The 26982-nt window shown below is 39.4% G+C and overlaps 1 pseudogene; it reads right to left on the reverse strand.

Moving 5' to 3' along the window:
- Window positions 1-20074: 20074 nt before the first annotated feature.
- On the reverse strand, window positions 20075-21297 carry LOC128074985 (platelet-activating factor acetylhydrolase IB subunit alpha2-like; annotated as a pseudogene).
- Between the last annotated feature and the right edge of the window lie 5685 nt (window positions 21298-26982).

The following is a 26982-nucleotide window of genomic DNA, read 5'->3' on the forward strand; positions in this document are numbered from 1 at the left end:
CCTCCAGAAGCAGAGCTGCTGCTGGATGGATTCCCATTGCAGGCCCCAGTGACATCTGCATCAATTAGTAGTGCTTTTGCAAGTATTAACTCTGGCATGAACTTTGAAATTTTAGAAATCTGTTGTGCCTACAGGGAAATAAAAGACCAACCTTCTCCAACAAAATGCCTGTTCATCTTCTCCATCAAAGTCTCACACAGGAAGAGGAATAGCTAGGAAATGAGAGTAATCAGATTGTCAAGAAAAACCTTTGTACTTGCCTTTATCTTTTCTCTTTCCTCAGGTCGCTTAAAAAGTATGGAGTAGATTCTGCAAGGTTTGGACTACGATTTATGACTGAAAGGAATTCTCCTAGAAATGTCACTCACAGTCATTAATGCCGGCATCCCTCATCTAAAATGATATAAAATTAATATAGGTTTTAGCCATATTCACTATTTAACCTTTCAAAGTGATTATAGGGTTGGATGGGATTGTTCTTTGGCTTTTGGCTCTAGAAACCTGAAATACATCCATAGAAGTGAAAAAGAAAATCAGATGTTCTGATACATAAACCTCAGGCACATATCTGTCATTGAATAATACATCAAGGATCTCAGAATGAAACCTCTTCATAATGTAATCATCAACTCAGAATTTCTCATTGACGACATCTGCCAGGAAGAGATAAGGACAAGATGGAAGTTCAGGTAGATCTTTGTAGCCATTGATATTAAAGCTACATAAATGGATATAAAGCACAGATAGTGAGGTTTCTATCTCAGCTCTGGACTGGTGACAGTTTAACACAGAGTCTGGTAATCAGGAGAAAAAAATGTGGTATGGGTCAGTGAGTAAGTCACTGACCTTGGAATCAGAAAATATGGGCTTTATCCCCAGTCCTGCCATTGGCCTGCTGACTGACTTTCACTGATTCCCACTTTCCTTCTTCCCTCTTACAGAATTTTTCTATTTGAGTAGTAGAGCAGAATCCAAGATAGCATTTCTGTCTCTATGGACAGCTCCTTCAGTTGGTTCTACTTTGTCTTACGTAAATCGAACATGCAACTCTAGAAAAAGGGACCAGAGTATTCCACTGGTCAGCGGAATATCGGATTCTTTGTCTGCTCCATATCTAGCTCAGGGCACATGAGTTTTATATTGTTGGTTACGCAATCATTCAACTTCAATAGAGGAGCAAAGGAAAAAGGTTGTCTTCTGTTCAACCTCCCTACCATATTTCATGCGCAGTTACTTCACTCCAAGGTTGTTACAGGAGTGTACCTAGCAGCAATTTGCCAGCCACTCAGTAGTTACAGGAAACAGAATTTCAACTACATATTAACAAATGCACAGCTGTGCCAAGGAGCAGTTTCAGACTCTGCAACTCAATTACACTCAGCAACACATAAAACATGTTATGTTTTACTTAAAAAAAAAAAAAAAAGAAAAAAAAAAAGGCCTGGTTTAAACATATAACTTTTAATGCACTTCTTAGTATTTCCTCTTGGCTCTTAAAATTATTCAGCATTGGTGGCTTTGTTGACACCTTTCCACTGTCCTTCATCACTATAATTCTGTTTGAAGGGCTGAATGTAAAAAAAAAATATCAAGTTTGTGGCACAGTCTCACCAACAGGAGCACCATTAAGAGTGGTGAAATGACTTAAGACTTAAAAACTTAAGACAGCTTCACTGCAAAACTGAACAGGTTTCATGATTGTGCTTTAAGTCACAGAGGTAAGTGGGAGCAAAGCTTTTGGAAACTTCAGCCAAGAACCAAGAAGCCAGAGGTGACGAGGGAATCACATCACCCACATAACTTCATCAAAGGAAAGAATTTCTTCTCAAAGAGAAGTCCATTGTTCTGTTCTATGCAAATCACTGAATGTTGCTATATATATTTATATATTTAAATTTACATTCTTATCTGTCTGAAGTTCATTTCTTTGTACGCAGGATACCATATTCAAAAAAAAGCTCATTCAGTCCCAAAGTAAAATATTTCATTTCAGACTCAAAGATTCAACTTCTTTTGGAATTAAATTGGAACTCTGAAGCAGAACGCTTCATCTTGGATCAAAGTGATTTAGCAATCTCTGAATGGGTTTTCCGCTTTTTCTATCTGAATCTGCAAGAAATGAGACAACTGAGTAAAATATTTTAGTATTGACAAAGCTTCATTTCTTTTTTTTTTTTTTTTTCCTGGAAATTGGTTTTATTAGAACTGCACACAGCTATCAAGGTTTATTTGCAGGCGGCAGAGAAAAAATGATTCCCATTGCTTCTCTGTATGTTTGGAATTTGTGGGTAATATGAATGCAGCAAAAAATTGTTTGAGAGCTTTCACTTAACAGGCACAGAGGCTCCTCAGTATCTTTGAACTGCTAACTTGCTTCTCGTGGGATGTGTAACAGCAATTCAACCATTTCCAAATGAAACCTTCTTTGCTGGGGCCACTCCATCTTGTCAGATTGACAGGATCTCAGTTTTATCTTTTAAGAATGAGGCTAAAGAGGCAGCCACTCCTCAAAACCACCCTGCTCCTGCACAGAGAGCACCAACAACTCAGCTCCAGGGCTGTTTTGCTGTTCTCCATGTGGCCCCCACCAGCTCAGCAAGGCCTGATGAGAGCACTGCAAGGTCTGGCAGCAAAACAGAAAGCAATAAATAATTTCTCAGTGTGAGTGATCCCCGAAGATGGAAGGAGTTACAAGAGTCTTTCTAGAGGTAGTCAATAGTATCACCTGTTTTTCCCATACTGAGTAATAGTTTGTTTTCTTGTCTATAGTAGCCTATTTTGTTTGTTTTCTTGCATTAAAAATGAGTGTTTACAGTAGAATTAAATGGGAATAGCTGAACAATTTGTGATAAAAGGCCTAATCCTCCCAAGTCCCTCAAGCCATGTCTCCATTTGTATCATTTCCAGTGCTGGAACTGTTCAGAGATGTTCTCTTCGTTTGTACTTGAATAAATCTATCCAGAAGTGACATGAAAAGAGCAAATAATGCATGACGTAGAGCAAATGCTTTAGACAACTACATATAGAAGTTCCTTTGTAGACCAGAGAGATTAATTCACAGATGGTAAATTGATGTATGCAAGCTGACAAGGGTAACTTCAATTATTATATGAAAGCATTTTCTATTTCATGAGATACTTCTGCCCCTGAATTCTGCTTTGCATTATTGTTTGTTAGAGGTCTACTGTGCGCTTCAGGGCTAAAGTACTTCCGAGACTGAAAAGTGCCACTTACAGCTGCTGATTTAAAGAGAGAAGATAAAATTAGAATCCAAGATGACTTCACTTGTTCAGATGAAGTCACAAACGAGCCCTGGAGGCAGATACTCTGGAACAAAATCGGCCAAATGAAAATATTACTGAGCCACTTTTCGATCATCATTGCGCTGCAGCCAGCGCTGCAAGCACAGAGCGCACAGATGGCAAAGCAGCGGTGTCAGCTGCGAGCGCTGCCTCTGAGCTATGGGAAGCACTCATTTTCTCATTCCTCCTTCGACCCTGCTGCAACTCTGCTGTTGTAAAGCTGACACAGGCCTGCAGGAGGGGAACCAAATCCCAGCAGAAAGCCTAGGGAGTTTGAGTCTCTAACTACAGAGGGGAGAGTGCTCGCTGCATCTTAAGATCCAGGTCGAGACAGGGAATGATTTCCATTTTTCACTTGTAAGGAGACTAGCTCTTTGGGAAAAGGTAGATTGGACAAACTCATTGCAAGGCACAGCTGCAGTGAAGCGTCAGACGGTGTGTTCCCAAGGGCACAAGAAGCAGATATGTTCACGGATCTCAGAGGAGAAAAGGCAGCTCAGTGCTGCTCAGAGCTGCTGTAAACGTGAATCACAGGCTCGTACCTATTGTGAGGCTCTTCTGCTGCTCATGTAAGTGGTGAGATGTCTTGTTGCTGTTTATGTACTCCCCTTTAGGAAAGAGGAGGAATACTTACTATTGACTTTGAATTTGAAGTATCTTTAACCTCAGCATGGTCAAAGCACACTTCAATCTCCAGACTAGTCACACACTGTCAGTAATGTTCTTTTCTTTCATCCTGCAGGAAAAAAAAGAGCACAGTCTGCTTGTCTTGAGCTTTGCAGACACAGCAGCACCGACAATGGAGCTGCACAGCTTGGTTAGGGAATGGACTTTGTAGGGTAACATACAAGCAGTAACGGGTCGTAATCCTATTTGGCATAGAAATTGTGAATAATGGCAGCCAAACATTAATCAGTCCAAACAGAATTGGCTGAGAAACAGTCTGATATCTGCTTGCAACTACATCTACTTTTTGAACAGGTAATAAATCGCTATGGTATCAGTATTTTTTATTTTTTTTTATTTTTTTGTCATTTTTTGTTAAATCTTTCTTTTCTGCGAAGGATTAGGTTGGCTGCTCAAGATAAAACAAGTTTGTAGGTGTTGCTACATATGTAATGTGAGCTGACAACCAAGCTCCCTATGCAGAAAAGTAAATGCACCTCAGCACAATTAGAAACACCGAATTTCATCTAACAAACCTACAAAACAACTGGCCAGAGACAGCAGATTTCAGAAGGAAAGGTGGATGCCCATGAAATGCCCTTTCACACCACCATGTACGCACTGCTGAGAGGAAAACAGATGGATGATCAGAGTCTTGTTTGCTGGGCACTGCATACATTGCATTGGAGGCATGGCATCTAGAACCAAGCTTATGCCCCTCTATTTCACTGCCATAGTCTGTCTTGCACTATTCAGTCATTGAACTGTAAGTATAAAAATGCACTAGACCACTGCACAGAAAGAGGTTAAAAATTGGCATATGGTGAGGTAAGAGCCTTGCTATGTCATGTTGAAGTGAAAAGGAGAAAATCAATTTTTATGCAACCCTACACAGTCATCACCGCTCGTCATTCTTGTCTAGCAACTTCTTCTCCTGCATCTTTCCAACGTGTCTACATTTAAGATATCATTTTTCTTTACTGAGGTGTTTCCAGACATGAAGGATGGGGTTCACAGCCTTGCCACTATTAAACAGAATCTATGATCTTTGGCTCAGTTTCTTGTTTTATTGAGATTAGTCTACTCAACAATGCAGCTGTAAATGAAACAGCTATACAAATAGGACAACACATTACACTTCTGAGACTAAAATGAGCAGCAGAAGGGGAATTATCTCAGCCTGGAGAGGCTTTGTTGCTTGGGGGAAAAAAGCACAGTTCAGTATCTAGATATTACATGGGGATTTTTTTGCAGAATGCCTTTCCACATGCTGCAGCTCCACTCATCCTTTACTGCAATGTGCAAGCAACAAAGCTAACTACTTTCAGCCAGAGTGGAGCTTATGCTGATGCAAACTTTTCAGATCCTCTCATTAATCTAGCATCTGGAAGCCTGTTAATCAGAGCTACAAGGTTACTTTAACACTCCCAGTAGCTTACACTCCTAAGCAATGCTTGCCATTTTGTGCAATTATTCATTACTGACTGTGTTACAGACGGAAAGAAGCAGAAATTTGTCAGCAATTGTGTTCTCAGCAGTCACTCAGTTATAAAGCAACGCACCTGGAAATCGGTTGTCTGAAGTGCAACACTATGGGTGAACCCAGTCTCCTATTATGGCTTCTTTCAGTCTCACTTGTGCTTAATTTTTAAGGGTATTCATCAGGCCACTAGAGAAAATGTTAGCATTAATTTTAAAAATATTTAGAGTCTTGATCTCAAAAGCTATCAGGCTCATTTCATGGGAAAGCACTGAGGTTGCTTACAATCTCCTGAGGACAGAGAAAAAAATAGGCATTTGTGTTCATTCTTCTAAAGCTGTCTTTGGGCTCTGTCTTTGTTATCATTTAACCAGAGGGCTAATCAAACCCAAGAAGGTTTTGACTGAAGACTAAAAGCTGTTTGGGGATGTTACTGTAGTATGATATACAAGACTGTTGAAAGAAACAATGACTAAATGTAGGCTGGTTTTTCTGAAGCCAAACTGAAATTAGGATTTGTGAGCTAATCAAAACAAGCCAGAGCAGTTGAGTACTGTGAAGGGAAATTTTCCCCTGAAGACATCTCCTGGACACACCAGGGTCTTATTAAATAACACTTTTTTTTCTTCTGACTTAGTTAGACATTCACTCATGTCCTGATCCAATGATTTCAGGGATGCCTTGGGACACAAATAGGTTCAGAAACTGCCAGCATTTCTTCAACTTCACATCTAATTGCAGACAGATAGTCAGCAATATGCTCCTAAATAAAGGGAAATTATTTTTCTAAATCTAACAATTTAGTACCATATGAATGTGTTCTTCTAAGAAAACACTCTCCAAAAACAAACAAACAAAAACAAAACAACAACCAAAAAAAACCACACACAAAAAAAACCATGTTTGTGTTTGGAAATATTATCATGAAATACATTCTTGTAAACCTTCCTTATTAAAAATAATAATTATAATAATAATCCAAATTCACAGCATTCCTATAGCAAGGTACACATTTCCTAGTACAAATGTTCAAATGTTTACCTGTCCAGTTTCTCCAAAGCTACTGTCTCCAGCTCTTGCAGCAAATTTTATCTTCTGGCAGTTTAGTCACTTGGAGTGAAGAATATTATTCTGAAAACAATGTTGAATAAGTTCTGGTCACATTCTTCGGTGTTATCTTTCTGCACTTTCCTTCCTCTGCCTGCTTGTGCTTGGTCCTGACAGCAAATCCTTTGCTGTGCAGCATTACAGCTTGACAGTCATTTTGGAGAAGGCAGGACAAAGCAAGACAAGGTCCTGGCGAACATTTGGTTTCTTTAAGACATAGAAATGAACGCTGATGAGGAGATATTTGTACAAACGTTTGGGAATTTTAGATGCAAAAGGGAATTTATGTTGCATGAGGCAAATGTTGCCTTTACTGCAGCACTCTGTATTTTGAGGAGAAAGAAAAGGAAGTCTTCCTCATAGGAAATAATGAAAATTATGTATTTTATTGTGAATTTTATATGTAAACTTTGGGATTTTCTTTGCTGTTTGCTAGTTTTTTTTGTGGAATGTACTAGGATAATAACAAAAAATTCTTTGTACTATGGATTTTCTGTCAAAGTCACTTTTAACTACAAAATTGAGCTGGTAAAGATGTACAAGTAGGCATCCGAGCCAACATGGAGAAGGGAAGATGCATCATTAAGCTCTGTGCACAGAATAAAACAGGGAAAACACACTATAATAAATGTAATTATTATATGCTAATATTAAGTCATTTATATTTGATTTTAATTTATAAATATTACTTCATTATTTATCTTTCTTTTTTGGAAAATGAGATACTGCCATTTTCACAGATAAGAAAGATAATCTCATTGAAAGAAGGGCAACAAAGCTGGTGAGGGGTCTGGAGCACAAGCCTTATGAGGAGTGGTTGAAAGAGCTGGGATTGTTCAGTCTGGAGAAGAGGAGGCTCAGGGGAGACCTCATTGCTCTCTATAACTACCTGAAGGGAGGTTGCAGTGAGCTGGGGGTCAGCCTCTTCTCTTGTGTAACTGGTGATAGGACCAGAGGGAATGCACCAAGAGAGATTTAGTCTGGACGTTTGGAAACACTGCTTTTCTGAAAGAGTGGTCAGGCAGTGGAATGGGCTGCCCAGGGAGGTGGTGGAGTCACCAACCCTGGAGGTGTTCAAGGAACATTTGGATTTTGTGTTGAGGGACATGGTGTAGTGAGAACTATTGGTGATGGGTGGATGGTTGGACTGGATGATCCTGTGGGTCTTTTCCAACCTTGGTGTTTCTGTAATTCTGTGATTTTGTGATTCTGCAATCTCTAAATCACCAGTACTTGCTCTTCCAAGGGACAAATCAATTCCTGTCCATCAACTGCACTAAAGATGCACTGGCATAGTTTTTAAGAGACAAATTGCTACTTAAGGCCTCATCCTGACTGATTAGAAGTTTAATTCTCTCGCTCACCTGTCTGATAGTAGGACAGCCATGAACATGTGAGCTAGTCATCTCAAATTTCTTTTGTCTGCCCTGGGAAGAAACAGAGCCCGGTTACCTATGATTCATCTGACCGGTTTTAGGACAAAGTGAATCACATTCAATCACTTCCAGTTACTCTGCAGTGAGAGCAAAGCAAGCCAAGACAACTACACCAGATGTATGTGTGTACATCTGGTCAAATGAACCCCTATAAAATCATCCAGTGAAATCAGCAGACAGAAATTACTCCCAAATCTGTACTGAGATTAATGAAGAATGGCAGTATTTCTACCGTTGTGTAAAGAGTGTATAAAGGGAGTATTACATTACATGGTCAAAAAATACAAGAAGGTTACTGCTTTTTATTAAAATCAAGAGGATAATAATCCATTCTGCAGTCACCAGTCTCTCCCTCCATTTGCTTCATATCCATTTGCAACCTAGACCCACTTAATGTAATCCCAGCACAGTCTTTCCTGTGTCTTTTATCTCCCTGTGGTGTTGTTCTTCCTTTGTTATAATCTATTACGGACAAATGGTCATTAAAGAGGTCTTCATAACTAACCAGAAACATATACAGACACCAGAGATAGCCATGGGAAAGTAGCCTTGCACATAATTAACAACAGAACAAAGCTGCTGTCCTGCCTGTCTGACAGTTTTGATTGAGGAATTCAGTTCTTTATCTGAACACATGCCACAGACAGGGGATTTGCCAAACCCTACACAGAATATAGGGGAAAATGCACAGAAGGGAAATTTCCCTGTCACTTCAGGTGACCTCTTGCCAGGCAGTGCAACCAGGAATTGGTATCACATCACTTGGATGAAGCACATGTGCCTTTGGGTCACAAAATAAACTTATCTAAACTGGTGAAGAGTCATAGAGAAATAACTTCTCATACATCCCCCCCAGGGAACTTAGTGCAGGCCATGGGGCTGGATGTAACTCCCCCACACTCCATGGGAGTGTCTGAATGCTGAAATGCAGGTATTTCCATGTCATGTAGTTTCTTCATTACAAGCTCATCAGCACCTCCTCTACAGAAGTATAATTAAAATTCATTTCTTCACAAGGTATGCCATATAAAGCCAAGACACAAGGCCAATTTTATGCCCTGCTTCAGCTTTTACCACAGATTTTTAGTGAAGAAGTACCACCTGCCTTAGGTCTGTTGCAGTGACTGAATCTTGTTTTGTGAAAGAGTGTTTGGCACAATCTTAATATAGATTCTAATCACTGTTCTTGTCTGTGCTGAGCCATTAATGTCGTGGTCTTTTGGTTTTAGTACTTTACTATCATAGCAGATGTTTAGAAAATTGTGTTCATGGGATTGGATCCATTGCATCTGCTTCTTCTGAGACATGCTGCTTTTCTTGCTCATTGCACTTTCTTAAATTAAAAGAAAAGACAAGAAATCTGATCTCATTCTTGATATTAATCAGAAGAAAACAAAAGAAAACAAAACAAAACAAAAAAAGGAAACAATACTTACATGTTTGTTTAAGAACTTGTTTGCAAACCAGAACAAGATTCAACTTGAAGAAGTTTCTCCAATTCTCTGAAAGGTCATATTTTATGCCCATCTGTTGATTAAAACTATTTCCAAATGAGGAGAAAAAACATTATCAAATGATGATAAGGATTAACATCATTACATGGCAGCTGTCTTGGGAGGTGTGGTAGGCAAGTCATCAGCAGCAGAGTACTGCTCTCTGCCTTTTCTTTGTCCTCTTCTGTCATTTTGTATTCTGGTCAAAAGGCTTTAGATGGCTAAATCTAGGTGAGGTCAACCTCCTCTGCAGTGCTAAATTTCGGTCTGGCTGGATGCAGTTTCCCACACACTATAGTATTACTCGAAATGTGCTCAAACATCCTGCTTATATGCCAGCTGCTGTTCCAAAAAGACAGAGGTCTTGAACAGGTCCTGAATCATACCTTCAAATCTATCTACCTAGTCTCATTATACACCTGTATGTGGGCAACTAACTCAAGTCAATGTCAGCACTGGCTTTATTTCAAGGAGATGTAGACAATCATAGAAACAAGTAATCTATTCTGCTTACAGCCTGTCCACAGTTCCTACAGTATTCCCTCATTTCAACGCCGGGAATATCTGTTTATCCTATAATTTCCACCAAAGCCCATAGAGAGGAGTTTTTACATTCGCTTTCAGAAATCCAAAAATTCACTTTCCAAGATGTGATTCAGCATGAAATATAAAGACATAGATATATCCAGATCAGAATGGCAGGAAATTATTCCAAGTAGCTCTGTGAAGAGAATCTCCATTACACTCAGTTTATATATAAATACAAGAAGAAACACATAGCACAGGCATTTCAACACCAAATAATAAAAGAAAAGGAATGTTGGTTTCAAGAGCCATGCTGTGGCTGAGAAAACAGAAGAGGACACCCAAGCAAGAAACAAAGTGCAAAATGCTGAACTTAAATGGAAGAATTTTGCAAAATGCTCAGTAAAAGCTTAAAAGTATATTAATTATATTGAGTAATCGAGTGTATCAATATAAACATCACCTGTAACAAAGAAGGAATATGCACTTCTATGAGAGACAGAATCACACACAGTGATTTACATAAGAAGTCAGGAAGAATTGCTGACATCAGTCTGGAAGGTCACTGTTGAGTCTAGTTGAGATTTAAGTGAATAACCATCTTGGGTTATGCACTTTTGATCAGTGCTTTGGAAATACTGCTGGAACACATACATAACTATGGGTACTGAAATGCAACACAAGTGCTAGTTAGGAAGGCGTCATATAAGATGTCAGGTGCATGCCTGCTATTGATAACCACAGAAAATTCATCACTAAAAGTGCAAATAATTGCTCTTTTTCTCATTGCCTGGCTTTAGTCTATGAGCTCTGAAAGTTTGTAAAGAAAATACTGAAGAAAGTATATCCACATAGATGTGCCCCTGAAAGGTTAGTCCATTGATTGAAGTAAGGATATTCAAAACTGTAAGGTTAATGAGCTAAGGGAAATTGTAGACAGAAAGACAAAACTGGAAAACTTTCCAAATAACTTCATATTTAGAAGCCCTTTAAGCTTAAGATTTCTCCTCATAATAACATCAATGAGATGCAAAGGGATTTGGGCAGAAAAAGAATTTCTTCTCATGTCAATGGCTTTAAAATTTCAGTGTTTTTCTTTTTTGTTGTTTGTTTGTTTGTTTTTACATTTGCATGCAAATGATATGTCAGAAGAGTTTTTCTAAATATTAAAAGGGAAAAGAAGAAGAGACCAAGAAAATACTATGAAACCTGTAATTCCACAGCTGTTACTGATCCTACTGCTCTTGAAGACTGTGTCCTCTGAATTTGCCCTGAGGTTGCTGTATTCCGAGCTGATTTATGAGCAACAAATCTACTCTTCCTAAGTCCTTTGCATTTTTTTCAGGCTCTTCAAATCCCTTGCTAAAGTCAAACATCCTTTGAAAAGCAGAAGTATATAACAGGTGAGAGATCTGTTTACCAGATGGAAATTTATTAGAGAGGGAGGAGATGACAACTTGGTACATTAAATTTTTGTTTTTCTTAATAAGAGGAAAAGGACACGTGGCTATCATGCAATAAAGGTGAGATTCTGCCTTCTGAAATATTTGTTGAAGAAAACAACAATGAAGTCCGAATGCAAAAAGGTAGCTTCCACAAAGGTTGACTTCCAAGGTTGGTTCTCTTGTTAGCCAAGCCACAAATGCCTCTTTGTTTTTTTTTTTTTCTAAAATTTTCTGCAGCGTCAGAGACATCTAGTGGTTGAAAAGTGTAAAACAAAGACATAGAATAATGCAATAGTTAAGGCTGGAAAAGATCTCTAAGATCATCTAGTCCAACCAGCAACCAATCATCACCATAGTCAATAGCCATGTCCCAGCACATGCAGCTGCCTAATCCATCTCCCTGAAATTCAGTAGAAATCGTGGATCAGTCAATGAGCCCTTCCTATTACTGCTACCACACTCCTTCATCTCCCAAAATATGGAGCTGGGAAATGAAAATAGATCTCAGTGAACGAAAATACAAGAGAAATGTGAGCATGGGAATGAGATGAAGTTCTGTGATATATTGGTGCCTTTACCTGGAGCATAAAGCAACTCAAATGAACCATTTGAAATATAAGCTTAAATCTCACTCACAATCATATGCAAAACAGAACAACAACAACAACAAAAGTTTCTGTTTGTTTGTTTTCCTAATTTTTTTTTTCACAACCCTTGGAATTGCCAACACGGAACATGACTGGAAATGTTAAGTCAGGTCATCAGCTGTTACTGGAATTCAGAGAGGTTTCTGGAAGAGTCGAGCAAATAATTTCCTGTCTACTGCTGAGAAAATCACTCTGATGCAAACTAAAAAGACCATGACAGGATGGAATTCAACACTTGGCTGGACAAAATAGGACAGTTTTCTTCCTGCTGCAATTCTGTTGAAATCAGGGGAGATACACAACAGATCAATTTGGTCAGTGCATTTCAATAATAACACAAAGGTTCCTGCTTTAAAAAAAAAAAAAAAAAAAAAAAGAAAATCAATCATAGTTCAGAGCTTGACTTCTATTATCTGGGAAAAAAAAAAAAAAAGGCTTACAATGTGGGATTCCATTCCAGTTCACTAGAAGTTAATGATTCCTAAGGGAAACCACAGAGGAGAGATGTGGTGCACACCTAACATCTTATTCCTGAAAGGAGGAGGCACACTGAGATATACATATACAGCACTCATCAGCTTCATAGTGTAGATGAATTCTACAGACTCCCAGGCAGTTTTGCTATTTAAGGAACTAGTACATGTAGAGACAGTATAGCAAATGAGATACTTCATAAATACAAATACATACTTCTGTACATTTTCCTCTAGGTAACTACATCCAGTCCATATGAATAAGATAGAATGTCTGTTGTGTTGTCTATAAGTCACACAAACGTATACAGGAGATAAGGTGGGTGTGTTTTGCTGGCTTGCAAATTTTCTTGCTCTCTGTATTCTAGGCACCGACTTTCCTTGCTGCTTCATCCTGGGATATCAGCAGGCCTTTAGGGAGAAAACAGGACAAGGATGCACCTTCCCAAAGAGCATCTGAGGATGTTGAGCCAGGGGAAGCATCTGGGATTCCAGGTGAGGCTTGGAACAGGGACAGCGAGGAGACATCCAGTACCCACAAACTGGGAAAGGGCTGAGAAAGCTGAGGAATAAACAGCTCAGCCAGCCTTGGAGGAGATGGAAAGCAAAGAGATTTATTCATAGGTCACCCATTTAGCTTGTTACAAAGAAAAATCTGTCACTGAAGATACAAAGTCCTCCATGTGATTAGTGTGCCAGTGACCAAGAGTAGATGCACTTCAGAGCTCCATGAAAGAAGACCCAGTTCTGCCCTGTACACTACAGGCAGAGTGAAGCCATGGTGGAATGAGCAAAATGCAATCATTGCTCTTCCCTCAGTTGTGCAAGAAAGGAAGTCTGGGGACTGATTCTTTCAGTCTCTGATAAAGCTTTAGGCATTCACATTATCTGTTCTTTCCAGAGAATCAATGATACAATTGCTCTTGCAATTTTCTCTGTTCTTCTGTATGCAAGCCAGGACAAGCCAAGCATGTAAGCCCACCTATAAACTGGAGAGTTATGTGATGCATTGAAGCTGCAAATTAATAATGAGTTCTACATTTTCTCAAAATGGTAAATATAACAAGCTCTTTCTCAGCTCAGGTGCTTTGTTTATTATTCTCTTACCACTGAGGATTTTGTTACATCTACCAAAACTATCCTTTGTCTCAGTCTTTTACATGTAAGCACCTGGTGCAGGTTATCAATACAACATATCAGCTATCTGTTCACTCTACAGAGCAGCCTTCCAGTGGCAAAGACACAGTGGCCCTCATTGGGAAAGAGTTAAAAAATCACTTGGCTCTGGCATCACCATAGATGTCTCAATCTGCTGCTGCTGTCTTTTTTTTCCACGATGCCGCTGTGTTCCTGTCAATATCATAACTGCCTCTCCACAATAACTATTATGTTCTGTCATGTCAGTTATCCAGAGCACCTGTTAAGCTGACCCATCATACAGCAACTCTGAGCTACTCGCGTCCTATTTTTTTGGCTGGTGACCAAGAGGCTCACATTGATTTTTTTTTACTAATTCCCGGCAAGATCAATGCACAACTGAAATTCAGTGCCACGCGGCTCTCTTCATCACTGTAATCAGATAGCTGGCTGCAGCACGCAGCAGACACAAGGGCAGCAAACAAAGAACAGGCTGAATTGGAGATAAGGAACACAGTATGCTGCAAAATGTCTCCATCAGCCAAATGGCTTTGAGCTTACTTCTCATCGCTGTCTCCTCCAAACCAATGTTCACACTCTGTACGAGGATTGTATCTCTGTTCATGTACCAAGCAGCTTAATTTCTCTGTTGGTCTGTAGCTCTGTGAGGGCTCATCTCGGTTATCTGCATCTGTGGATAGGATTTGACTATATGTGAGCAGAAACTTGCAGAGATACATGATGCAACACAGCAAGGTACCTTACTTCTTATTTTGATCCCCGTTTTTCATCTCTCCAGTGGCTTCCCTTTATCTGTTATGCTTTGGACCTACCCAAGGCACTGCAGAAAACAGAAGCAATATTTTTCTGCCTGATTTAACTAAGTGACAGAAAGGCAAGATGTTGGTGACTCTGGCTGTTTCTTTGTTAAAAAAATGACCAGGGCAAGTACACAGCTTCAAGCAGCTGTCGAGGGAGGGGGCTGCCGAGAGAGGCAGAGGAGTCACCATCCCTGGAGGTGTTCAAGAAACATGGAGATGTGGCACTGAAGGACATGGTTAGTGGGCACAGTGGCAGTGGACTGATGGTTAGGCTAGGTTATCTTAGAAGATTTTTCCGACCATAATGATTCTGTGACTCTGTTTCAGCTACCAATGACATCCTTGGGCAGCATCCACACACCCAGACCAGTGCTGTGATCAGGGAGTGGTAGCAGTACTTGGAGACTGGTCCCTCTTGATTAATGGTTAGACAAAAATCTAACCATTAACTAGGAGGGTTAAGTTGTGTGCCTGTGACTGTTCTGAGCTGCTGAACCAGCTCTGGCTTAGTTTTTCTACTGAACTCAGTGCAGATGACAAACATCAGTCCTGCTCAGCAAGCGGTCCCTCAACGACCTTCCAGATATTAGAGCTGATGTTAATAGAGAAAAGTATCCTGTTACAAAGCACTACTACAGACTGACCAGAATGGTTGTGGAATCTCCTTCTCTGGATGCTTTCCTGTGCATCCTGCTGTAAGGAATCTGCTTTTGCAAGAGTTTGGACTTGATGATCTCCACTGATTCTATGATCTTTTTCAGGATGAGGACCCAGAAAGCCTTAATCATTCATAACCTTTTCTTTTGCATCTATTTATTCAACTTTCCAAAGAACAGAAGCAAACATACAAATAGATTAATCAGTTTTCAATTAGGCTTAGGCTACTGAATGGAGAGCCGCAAGCACCTTTTAGATATTTTCCAAAATCATTCTTGGAGGTTTAGGGGTTGAGGAGAAACTGCACAACATCTGATGTATTTCTGCAACGAAGAAGGAATTGGACTATAATGACTGTATTATAATAGCTTTTCTTTGCTCTGTTTTTCTTCTTATAGGTAGTTCCAAAAGTAACGCCTCCTGTTTTACTCCATGGAAACTACAAGAGGTACAAAGAGCATAGCAGAGCAAATTCTCAGCTACAAAACACTGCTTTTCAACATAATTACCTCTGTTAGCTATACATTTTCACATACATTTCAGTGATGAACAAGAGTCTGCATGCCACACTCAAAAAAATCAGGAGCAGTGGAGGTGACCCACTGCCATTGCCACCACTGCTGAGACGCACCACCCACCACCTCACTGTGCCCACATCCACTGCTTGATCTCCATAAACGTTCATCAAACATCAAAGAATGCCAACGAGTACCATTTTTTCTACATGGAAATATTCAGTTCCACACCTTTGCTTCATACATGCTTCCATGTCACTCTGTTTTCACAGACTGCCCCTCTGCTGCCATCTGTCACACAGAAACAAATTGGTGGAAAGGTGGGAAGTTCATTGGCTGCTATGTGGCTACAAGCATATCCCTAAACATAACTAGCTGTGAGATCAAAACTTGTTTCAAATAGCCAGTAAGTCAGACAGACTCATATAGGTCGGTGTATGCCATCTCCTATGGCACTGCAACAGTATTTCTGGCAAGTGCTCACAACACCAGGTATCTGCCTAAACCATCTATGCTTTACTATTTGTCACAATAAGCCCTCCCTCTGTAACTGCGTTGCTCCAAATTATGTATCAGTAAAGTCCTGTTGGGAATTTCCACATTTGCTTTGCTGAAATTTTCCATGTAGACGATAACACAGCAGTTCTTATAAGCCTATCTGCTGGTGTTACTAGGAAAATAAATCAGATCAGGTCTAACGCAGAAATAAATCAAGCACACCAGCTGACACTGACAAACCTCAGTGCTTTCATTAAATGTCAGCAAGCTTTTCATTGCTTTTGCTTATTTTTATTTCATTTTAAATTTTTCTCATAAGTGCTCTGTACTTAATGTCTTCCAAATCCACTACTCTCCCAGTGCTTCGAAACAGTATATCTCCCCTGCAAAATCATGCACCGAGCTTCAGATAATATATGTTTCAACCTATTGCATCATATTCTTACTGTTCTCTAGTGGGTCTTCCTAGGGCAAAAAGTAAATTTCAAAATAACCTCCTCCCAACCAACCAAATAAATAAATAAATACATACATACATAAATAATGTGACTAAGTAAGCCATCATAAGGCCATACCAGTTCTGGAGGTTAACACAAAAAATATTCCTATTTATAACTGCCTCTTGAAATTATAGCCTGATGAGAATTAAAATAGTAGCTTTCAGATAACTGAAGGTCATTAATCCTTGGCTGTATGTCAGTTCACACTGAGAAAAAAAGAACATAAATAATCATTTCACACCTTATGTTAGACTGCAGGTCGTATCAATATCACCAGGATTCCTCTCTTGAAACAAAATGATAGATTTGCTTGTAAGGTTTTTCCTTAGCACACCTCAACCTACAACACTTGCACACATCTCAGAGAAACGATTTCCTGACAGATTATTTGGAGTGAAAAATACTAGCTCTGAGCTGTATTAAAGTGTGCCATTAATGGCTGCAGAGCTTTTTCAGTAATCTAATGTTTCCAACGTTTAAAAATTCAATTTTCTGAAACCTTATGTTTGTACATTCGGATTGCCCACTTACATAATTTATTGTTTTTAAATAATGTTTCCACACATTATATCTCCCTTTCTTCAAGAGAAAAAAGGACATATTAAAAACCAAGTGCAGCAGATGAGTTCTTTTTGAATATGTTTCTTCTGTATATGGAAAGTAGTATTAAAAGTATTAAATCATCCTGTCTCTGGGAACACATATGAACTGTAAATGAATGAGGTAGGCAATTTTGCTTAATTAGAATCAATAGTATCATCCTTTAATTAACCAGTATTGATTGCATTATGCAGAGGGCAGCCTTGCAGAGGATATGTTTAAATGTTATTTCTGTATGACTTGCAAAAATATGTCAAGGGTCAAACTGAACTTGTATGGAGAGTATTCCATCTGGGCGGGGAGCAGTCGCCCAGAATTTAAGGGTCCTTCCCATATAGCATGCATGAGTGGGAAGCCAATGTTAAATCCTCAAAGGAGAAGAGCACGCTTTCACTCAGAGATGAGAGGTTTTTTAGTCCTCCTCCAGAGGAGTTCTGGAGAAGTACATATCCCCTTCCCAAACATTCCCTGCATCAGGAAGATCAGTAGAGTAATGCACAGATCAGGACCCTCACTGCTTTTGTAGCATCTCCCATAAACATACAATGCATGATTTCTTGTCACTGCAGTGTATGACATGATGAGAAAATAAACTGGTCTCATGTATCTTCTCTCTGCTCTGAGTGCAGCAGCTCCCAGCGATTAATGGCACAGGGGTGCTGATGTTCCCATTTTCCTGCACACACTCCAAGTCAAAGTAATCACAGAACTGTGGACTGCTGAGCACTGAAATTGTATTAAGCCAGCAATTAAATGCTGAAACACACACCATTTCATGTCAATACCTCTGACATGAGGAATGCTCCTCAAAAAACTGCCTGTGCAGCTCCCAGACACTTCTTTACAGTAGCCTGATAGGCCATGCATCACTGGTAAATGTGAACTAAAAAAAGGCAAAAAGCTTCTGAGTGCCAGTCTGTGAAGTCCATGCAGACTGGAAATTAGCTGGGCCTCCCAAAGGGAAAGAAAAAGAACTATCAGTGTATGAATACATCTCACAAGGTATTATAACACCAATAGAAAATTTCATGTTCAAACAAACATGGCCTCTAATGGGTAACAGCAGGTCATTGCAGAACCTATTTGTTTGCACACTGTAACTCTTGACATTATTTGTCATTATGCGAATTTGAAGACCATAAAATTCTACCCAAGATAAGGCTCACGTTATATATGTGTATGTATATAGATACACACATATACATACATGTATATACATACACATGCTTGGCACACAAGCTCTTCTTTATCGCTTTTCATGGTGAAAATTCATAGTTAATGGTAGTGGAAGCACTATTTTATAGCTGAGAATTTGCTCTATCAAATAGTATTATTGTGTTATTAGTATCAGTTGTCATTTCCATGGGGAGAATTTGGAGGCATTACTTTCAAAGTAACCCACATATATATACATTTTTAAAAAGATACAAACATACCAAGAGAGGCAGTCCTGGTTCCCAAAGGCCTTCTAGAGAGGGACTGAAGGAGGAAGGGAAAAACTAACTCAGAGAGATGAAAAGCCTCCCAGCCTCACAGCAGATCACAGATGAAAAGTCTTGCAGGCTTCAAAGCCTCACTTCAGTGCTCTCAAACTGTCTTCCCTCCTTTCTTTCTGGCAGCAGGGACTGATACATCAGATTTGGCTCTGAAAACACAAGTAGCTACAGCACCAGACAAATGGGAGTGAGCTTTTCTCCTTACAGTCTGTGTCCAGCAGTGGGATACTGCAGTGCTGCAATGTAATAAACACGTGGGCACACACAGCACCACACAGGGCGGTCAGTCTGGACATCCCTGTGCTGATTCTCCCAGTCCATCAATGGAAAGGAAAACATTTGTGCTCTCCGTATGGCTGAAACGTGGCTGTACACAGACACACCTGTAAGAGTGGGCACCTGCCAAGGGAAAGCATAAAGGCCTGTCGTTAGTTCTGTCAGTGAATGGGATAAAGGTGTAACATCCTCTCTGGCAACAAAACTAAAAGGTGCCAGGGATGTGACCATCACTCCATCAGCAAAGCAGCAAGGGCAACGTGAACAAAGATACTCCTGTTCGTTTCAATATATTATATTGATTGGGAGTAACATTCAGGTCAATTTTTCCTCTAGTCTTTTCAGTGAAATTATATATTTATTTGATTATTCACTTTCTAAGTAGTCTCCATTCCCAAGCTTCCCTTTCTGGATTATTTTCCACTAGCTGCCATTAATACAATCCTAAGGCTAATGAAGCACTCAATAGAATATAAATACTAATGAGGTGTGCTGGACTCTGCAGGTCTGTAGGGGAAAGAGAATCGAACAGGTGAGTGAAACCATGAAATTACACAGCTGCTATGCATTAGATACTGTTTAAGTTTGTTGTCGTATTCCTTATCCTTTCATTTCTGTTGTCCACATGAGCCTTTAAGTCAAGAGCAGCTCAGAAGATTTTTTTAGATTTCTAAATTTCAGTTTCATGCTGCTTCAGAAATAAAAAGTGAGAAAGCAACATGTGCCACTTAAAAACCCCAGCAAAAGGAAAAAAAAAATAACAAAAGCAGAAACCTTTCAAAGGTGGGACTGAGATTGGAAAAAGCTCTGTTATTAGGAAGTGGAATGCCATTCTTTTTCACAGGCCAATACACAGAGCACAACCCTGACAACTGGGAACAGTGAGCCAGGAGCTGTGTATAGGCTGTCAGAGACAAAGTTCTGGGACAACCACAGAACAACAAATACAAGAGAGGGGCACAGAGTGGCAGTCCTGTTCCCATTTTAATTGAGGAACGGTTTAAACGTCAAACTCTTCTTCAGTTAATTTCCTCCTGCAGTAAAACCAACCAATAAGTTTGGCCTGTGGCTGATGGGTATTTATCAGGTACACGATAGCATCAGTTCTGCCTGCTACTGTTTTCATGATGGGTAGTGTTTTTGTAATGATTTGTTCCAACTCAAATAATTATGACCTTTGATTTAATGTTGTTCATTTCACCATTCTTCAGCCTCCACAGAAGATATTCAGTGGTGTCTCCACCAATCCCAAAATTCAATGCATGAAGTGATGAGAAAGAGCACTCACCATATCTCATACTGCTGAAGTAACTGCACCATGGGGTTCTTTCTCTTTGCAGTCCAAGACAGATCTTTTATGCTGCAACATCTGTCTGTCATCTCACTGAATATCCTCAGCAGCATGATAATCAGAGGGCTGGAGCACCACCCCTATGAGGACAGAATGAGAGAGCTGGGCTCTTCAGCCTGGAGAAGAGAAGGCTCCAAGGAGACCTTATAGCAGCCTTCCAGTACCTGAAGGGGGCAAACAGGAAAGATGGGGAGGGACTTTTAGAAAGGCAGGTGGGGACAGGATGAGGGGAAATTGTAAAGTGGAAGAGAACAGATTTCGACTAGATATCAGAAAGAAATTCTCTACTGTGAGGGTGGTAAGACATTGAGACAGGTTTCCCAGTGAGGTTGTGAATGCCCCCTCCCTGGAAGTATTTGGGGCCAAGTTGAATGGGTCTGTGAGCATCCTGGTCCAGAGGGAAGTTTCCCTATCTACATCAGGGGGATTGGAACAAGATGATCTTCAAGATCCCCTCTAACCCAAACCATTCTATGATTCTATGATTCTGTGTGGAACTGCTGCTGGATTCTTGTCTCCTTGGCCCACTATTAGGCAGCAGTGGCTCCCTCCTAACTCGATGGCTCACTTGAAAAGCTGTTATAAGTGGAAAAGTTGTTGCTGACATAGTTAGAGAGGAAAATAATGTAGTTCTCTTGCCAGAGTAGATAAGTCTTCCCCTGCAATGACATGAGCTATTAAAGCAAAGGTCTCTCTTACTGTTGAAAGTTGGGTATATGGAGAGTTTGTCGAGATAATTATCCCCATTAGAGACTAATATTTTCATGCCTTTTCCTGTCATGTGGGCAGAATTTCACAGAGTTCAGCTGATATTTATGGGAAGATATCTCTCATGTAATCTTACCTCGGTTTTCTGCAGTAAGGAATGACATTGTAGCTCTGCAAAACCCAAACAGGAAGAAATGCCCTGGCAGGGATTCAAAACAGCTTTTAATTTGCTGCATGGCAGTGGTCAGGAAAAAAGAGTTCCTGCGAACACCTCTAATTAATGACAAAAGCAGAAACAACCAGCAAAAAACAGTCTGAAAATGTCTAATTAGGCAAAAGCGATGGCCCAATATCTCTTCAAAGAATATGGTTCAAGTCCACCTATTCCCCTTTGACTCTTAACCTGTCTACTGTTCTACTAATCTCCTACTAGTTAGAGTCCTACTAATCTACTATTTGGGCCCTACTAGTCTCTCAGCTGCAGATATGCTAACTAACAACTGAGCAGCACCAAACTGTGGAGACAGTAAAAGATAGTTGTGATTGACTGACAATATCTTATGTATATGGATTTGCAAATGCATGTATTTTATCTAGTAATGAGGAATGTATCTCAGTGATTAGACTGAAGTATGACATATGGGATTATTTGTTTTTGTTGACACAGATTTAGGCTAAATGGGTTTCAGGAGAATTATTTCTCTGTACCTTGTTTTCCCAACAACACAGTTGCTTGTAATAAATCTGCCTTCTGATTTTCAGGATGGAGTAGCTTGTTACGTGTACCTCTAAAAAATTTAGCGTGGGAAAGAATCGTAGTCATAGAATCACAGAATGGTTTGGGTCGGAAGGGATCTTAAAGCCCACCCAGGCCCAACCCCTGCCATGGGCTGGTTGCCCCCCACCAGCTCAGGCTGCCCAGGGCCCTCCAGCCTGGCCTTGAGCACCTCCAGGAATGGGGCACCACAGCCCTCTGGGCAGCTGTGCCAGGGCCTCACTGCTCTCTGTGTAAAGAAAGTGTGATTTCAGCCTAGAACTGAAGACAGTGAGCTTAAAGCAGTCTCCTAAATAGCCACAGAAAACATGAAAGTATATATATGGATTTGATGATAATTTTTTTTTCACCTCTTTCCTTGTTGGATACAGTCCTCCTCATGGGAAAGACATTAGAAAGGTGTGCAGAGAACACATGAACAGTTTCCCAGCAGAGGAAACTCACAAGCAAAGAATGAATAAGGTAGTCTCCGTGCTTTCAGCCAGCACTGATGTAATGACCTTATCATATAACACACAACAGTGAATTAATTCCCCTCTTTGCCTGTTAAAGACATTTGTTCTCTCTCAAGTTCCTTGTCAAAACCTACGATCTAGGCCAAAAAAAAAAAAAAAAAAAAATCCTAAAAAAAACCACAAAAGTTGTCAGTCTCAGTCACCATCCCATCTCCTTTTATTAATAGAACCTTGACATGGGAGAGTTTTCTGGCCAAGCATTTTTCACACCCAAACAGGCTCAAATAAAAAATTATTGCCAACACAATGATTTAAATGTAAGATGTAACACTACAGCACTTGCCTAACTTGATTTTTTAATGTCAACTCCAATGTGTCTGACACATGTGAGGCATAAATGAATATCCATATTTCTTAGGAATTAAAGGTTCCCTGACAGCTCACGGTATGGAGCATACGGCACTCCCGATGGGTCGTTACTGAGGACTGGCATTATTTTCACCTCCTTCATTCTTCCCCAGCCAGCTTCACAAATGGGAGCCAGAAGAATCTCCCCTCTAACCTCAAGGGCAAATGTCTCAAAATATTTGATATAAACCAGCCTATGTTATATTTGCTAATTACATTTGTCAATCTCCCTTGCCAAAATTTCCTCAAGTAACAGAACCTTTGGCAACAAACGTGGAGATCTATGTATTTTGATACAGAGAATGCTTTTTACTGTGCATGAGCTAGGGGCTATAAAAGAGGAATGACTCCTTGTTTCATACAGTTGGTTTGCAGAACTGCCTCAACCCATGCAGTGTCAGAATTGGCACCTTTTCCATTTTAAAATAACTTTTTCTGATGCACTTCTACTTGGTTTCTTTCTCTGCCTCCTAATCTCTTTGTTCAGTACTTCCTCACAACACCAACTCATCACTCCATTCATCTGCATCAATCTGTCTGCTGCTTGCAGACTTTGCTGGGTCTGCCTCATCAAGTGCAGGCACTAAATTCATATCTTTTTTTCAAATCAGTAATTGCCTTTAGCTTCACGCTGTCATTTTTGCTTCTGTTGATGTCTATTAGATTTTGGTCTACAGTTTCTGGGTCTTTTGAGTCATGTAAACTCCAGTTCTGCCATTGATTTACAGTCCCATCTTGTTTGAATTTGTTGAAATTATGTTTCAACATATGAAATTTGCTGTTCATCATGGAAAAAGTGACATATGTAGCACCTGTAGATGTGCATTCAGATATCAAGCGCAGAATGTATCTTCTCTAATTCTTTAGACTGAGATTAATTTAAAATTAAACTAGTAGCTGAATATGCCTGCATATATTTGTCTACATGTGAAGCAGTTTCAGAGTCCCCATTATAGCAGCACAGACTGACTAATTCATTTGTTCTCATGTAAACCTCTAGTGCTCTTTGAGATGCCCTAAAGCGTTCTATGTGGCTTCCAGACACATGTTCCAAGTCCCTTGTCAATATAGGAAGTAGAGTCTAGAGCAATTCAATTTATCCTAAGTCTGGCAAAAGCCGTCGGGTCAGTCGAATTGCTTTTCAGGCTCCAGTGCAATGATTAAATTTTCATTGACTAAAGCAGGAGCTCAGGCACTTAACTCACATGTAGGCACCTACACATGGGCATCTGAATTTAAATGCCTTAATCTGGAGGTGACTTCCACTCCACAGCCTCACTTTATGGTGAACATATCATGCAATTTGCAATGCTTTAGAGTGTCCCAGTCATCCGTATGAGACTGACAGATATGGCACATCAGCTACTGGAACACTATTCAGAGCCACGTGGAATACCCTGGGGCATCTCAAATGGCACTAGAAACTATGCTTAGGCTACTGAATGACTGCATGTCTACAGTATAAATGCCTAAACAGAAACGATTGTGTGAAGCTCTGAGTTAAGGTTTGAATTGTGCCTAGGAAAAGTCTAATCATTCAGGGCCTAAAAAAGACAAACATAGAAAAAATAAATAGAGACTTTGGCCAGAATATCTTGGCTGTATTCTAAGTGAGGATCTGTTGTCATCTGAAAATTAACTCTGAAGTCTAAGTAAATGTCTAGACTTGCTTCATGGTTAATGCAAATATAGGTTCCTACAGATGACAATTCATACCACAATAATAGAGAAACTGGATAAATTGCCCTCTAGATAAATTGCTCTCTACAAATTATGGAAGGAACCCAACTAAGTATTTAGATATGTGATACTTAATGGACTAATGTTGAGCAAGATTCCATTCTGCCTTTCCCTTTGTGATTTGGTATTAATGATGCAGCTCCCTAGGTGTCAAACATGGGAAAGCATAGGTGCAAGATTTAAGCACTTGTATAAAGGGTGATTTTCTATCAGCTGACTACAATTCATCATTATAGCTGCCATCATCACTTCCTTATAAATTCACTATGTGTATGGTTGTGGTGTCACTATCCCTGGAGGTTTTTGAGAAAAGGATAGATGTGGTACTGACATGGTCAGTGGGCATGGTTGAGATGATGGATTGTTGGACTGGATGATCTTAGTGCTCTCTTTCAGCCTTAATGATTATTTGATTCTTGTTTCTACGATCTATATCTGCATCTGATACTGCTGTTTCTGAAAAAAATAAGTTATTCAGTTATGGAATTCTTCATCATATGTTGATGATTTCCCTCTATTGAGCCATGAGAACTCGTGTTGTCTAGTTGACCGAAACGTCACAGAATTCTACACAGGGACAGGATAGCATTCTAATAAAGACAAACCTTTCCTTAAGAACAGTGGATCTTTCTCTTTTAGTGTAAATCACACCCAAAGGTGCTCACCTTCCTCTAAACTGAAAAGGGATAGATGAAGGACTTCGCACACTAACTAGTGCAAGCCACATTCAGTAAGTCACTATGAATGTGTTATCAATTCTTACCATAAACCTACTGCCTCCATAAAGATAAGAAATAACAACATACATTTGTGTGCAAGTTACACAGAAATAAAGTAAAATTCAGTCTCTTTGTATGACATGACAATCACTTTCATCTTTTTTCTTTATTATTTTTTCAATTAAATTATATGCGCTTGTCAGCATATGCATAAACAATGCCTTAAGTAATTTTCTTAAAGTAAACAGTACAGAATTAACAGATTTTTTGGGTTTAAATAGCGTTATTCAAAAGCAGTTAATGTGTATGATTTATCCATCACCTTTGTGTGAAGTCTTTGAAAAGGTTCTTTTGTTCTAAAGTTAGGGGGTGGAATAAGAATAACCACAATAATTCATAGCAGTGAGACTTAGGGAGGAGACATTCAAATGGCATTCATCCAGTCACACTGCTGAGATGAACAAAGGGACTTCATCATTTGTATTTTCTGAATTGTGTTGTCAAAGGGCTTAGCCTAGAACAAATCCTCAGGCCCAGGTTAATTTTACCAAACTTAAATAAATATACAAATAAATAAAAATTAGATGTCTAGAACAGATTTTTCATATCTAAAATGCTTATCTAGTCCACACTAATCCTATACATCCTCTTTAGGCAAAGTGAAGAGATGCAGATTTCTGGAGGAGAGTTTTCTTGCCCAAAATCGAATGTTTAAGACTAGAAAAGAGTAGACCTCTGGTTTGTGCATTTTCTTTCTGACTTCTCTGCAGACTGCATGTCTACTCTAAACTTAATTTCTAACATTCAGACAAACATAGTTGAGAGAGAGAAGCTCCTCTGAGGTAAAGTGCAGTTCTGTCTTCAGGGAATCTTTTCCCTTCCCTAGAAATATCTGTACATATAGCTAAGATCATAGATGAAAGGAAAGTAGCTTCTCCTTACATTTTTCTAATATAAAACAAACTTAAGCTATTTTGAATAGTACCAAACTCACTATTTGATGTTATTACCTGCATTATTTGTTTGAAAGATTAATCGTTTGAACACAACAATTCATTCTTAGTCATAACCTCCATCTGATTATCACTTAATGCCACTTTTGATTAGCTTAGTGAGCCTGTAATATATTTGGCTTAACAACATGTATAAGTGTGTATTTGTTGGTCCACACTGCTTTACAAAATCTTTTAAAATACACACAATAGGCTTATCCATCTTAAATATCATGTGGATCACAAAGGTGTAATGAATGCATTCCCTTTAAGAAATCGACAAACCACTTTGTCCTAATCTTAAATTAATGAATGGTTGTGTTCAAAATTTTAAACTATAGTTTAGAGCTGATGCACACTAATGAAGAGCAGTGCATTGTGGTCATTTCTACATCCAAGACTCTGAGGGGATGATCAGTTGAGAAAAGGACTGGGAGAAGAACACGTCTAAAAGAAAAAAAAATACTCTTCCCCTCTTCCTCTGCTTCCCTGCCTCAAGAACAGCAAAAAATCCACAAAGAAAAAAGGATGAATAGATGACCCCAAAGTAATTGTTGTGGATTTTGATATGAACTTGAAAAACAATCTAATCTGGAAATATATATATATATATATATTTTATATTACATCTATTTTTCTATTTTACTCTCAGGTTGTTTTCATTTGTTTCATGCTAATTGTATATTATAGGAGTAATTGAAACTCTAGTATATATTTGGGATGGGTTTACAGGTTTTCATGAATGTGATGTGTGGTATGA

The sequence above is a fragment of the Tympanuchus pallidicinctus genome, unplaced genomic scaffold (assembly GCF_026119805.1).
Source record: "Tympanuchus pallidicinctus isolate F22 unplaced genomic scaffold, pur_lepc_1.0 scaffold11, whole genome shotgun sequence".
Classification (NCBI taxonomy): domain Eukaryota; kingdom Metazoa; phylum Chordata; class Aves; order Galliformes; family Phasianidae; genus Tympanuchus; species Tympanuchus pallidicinctus.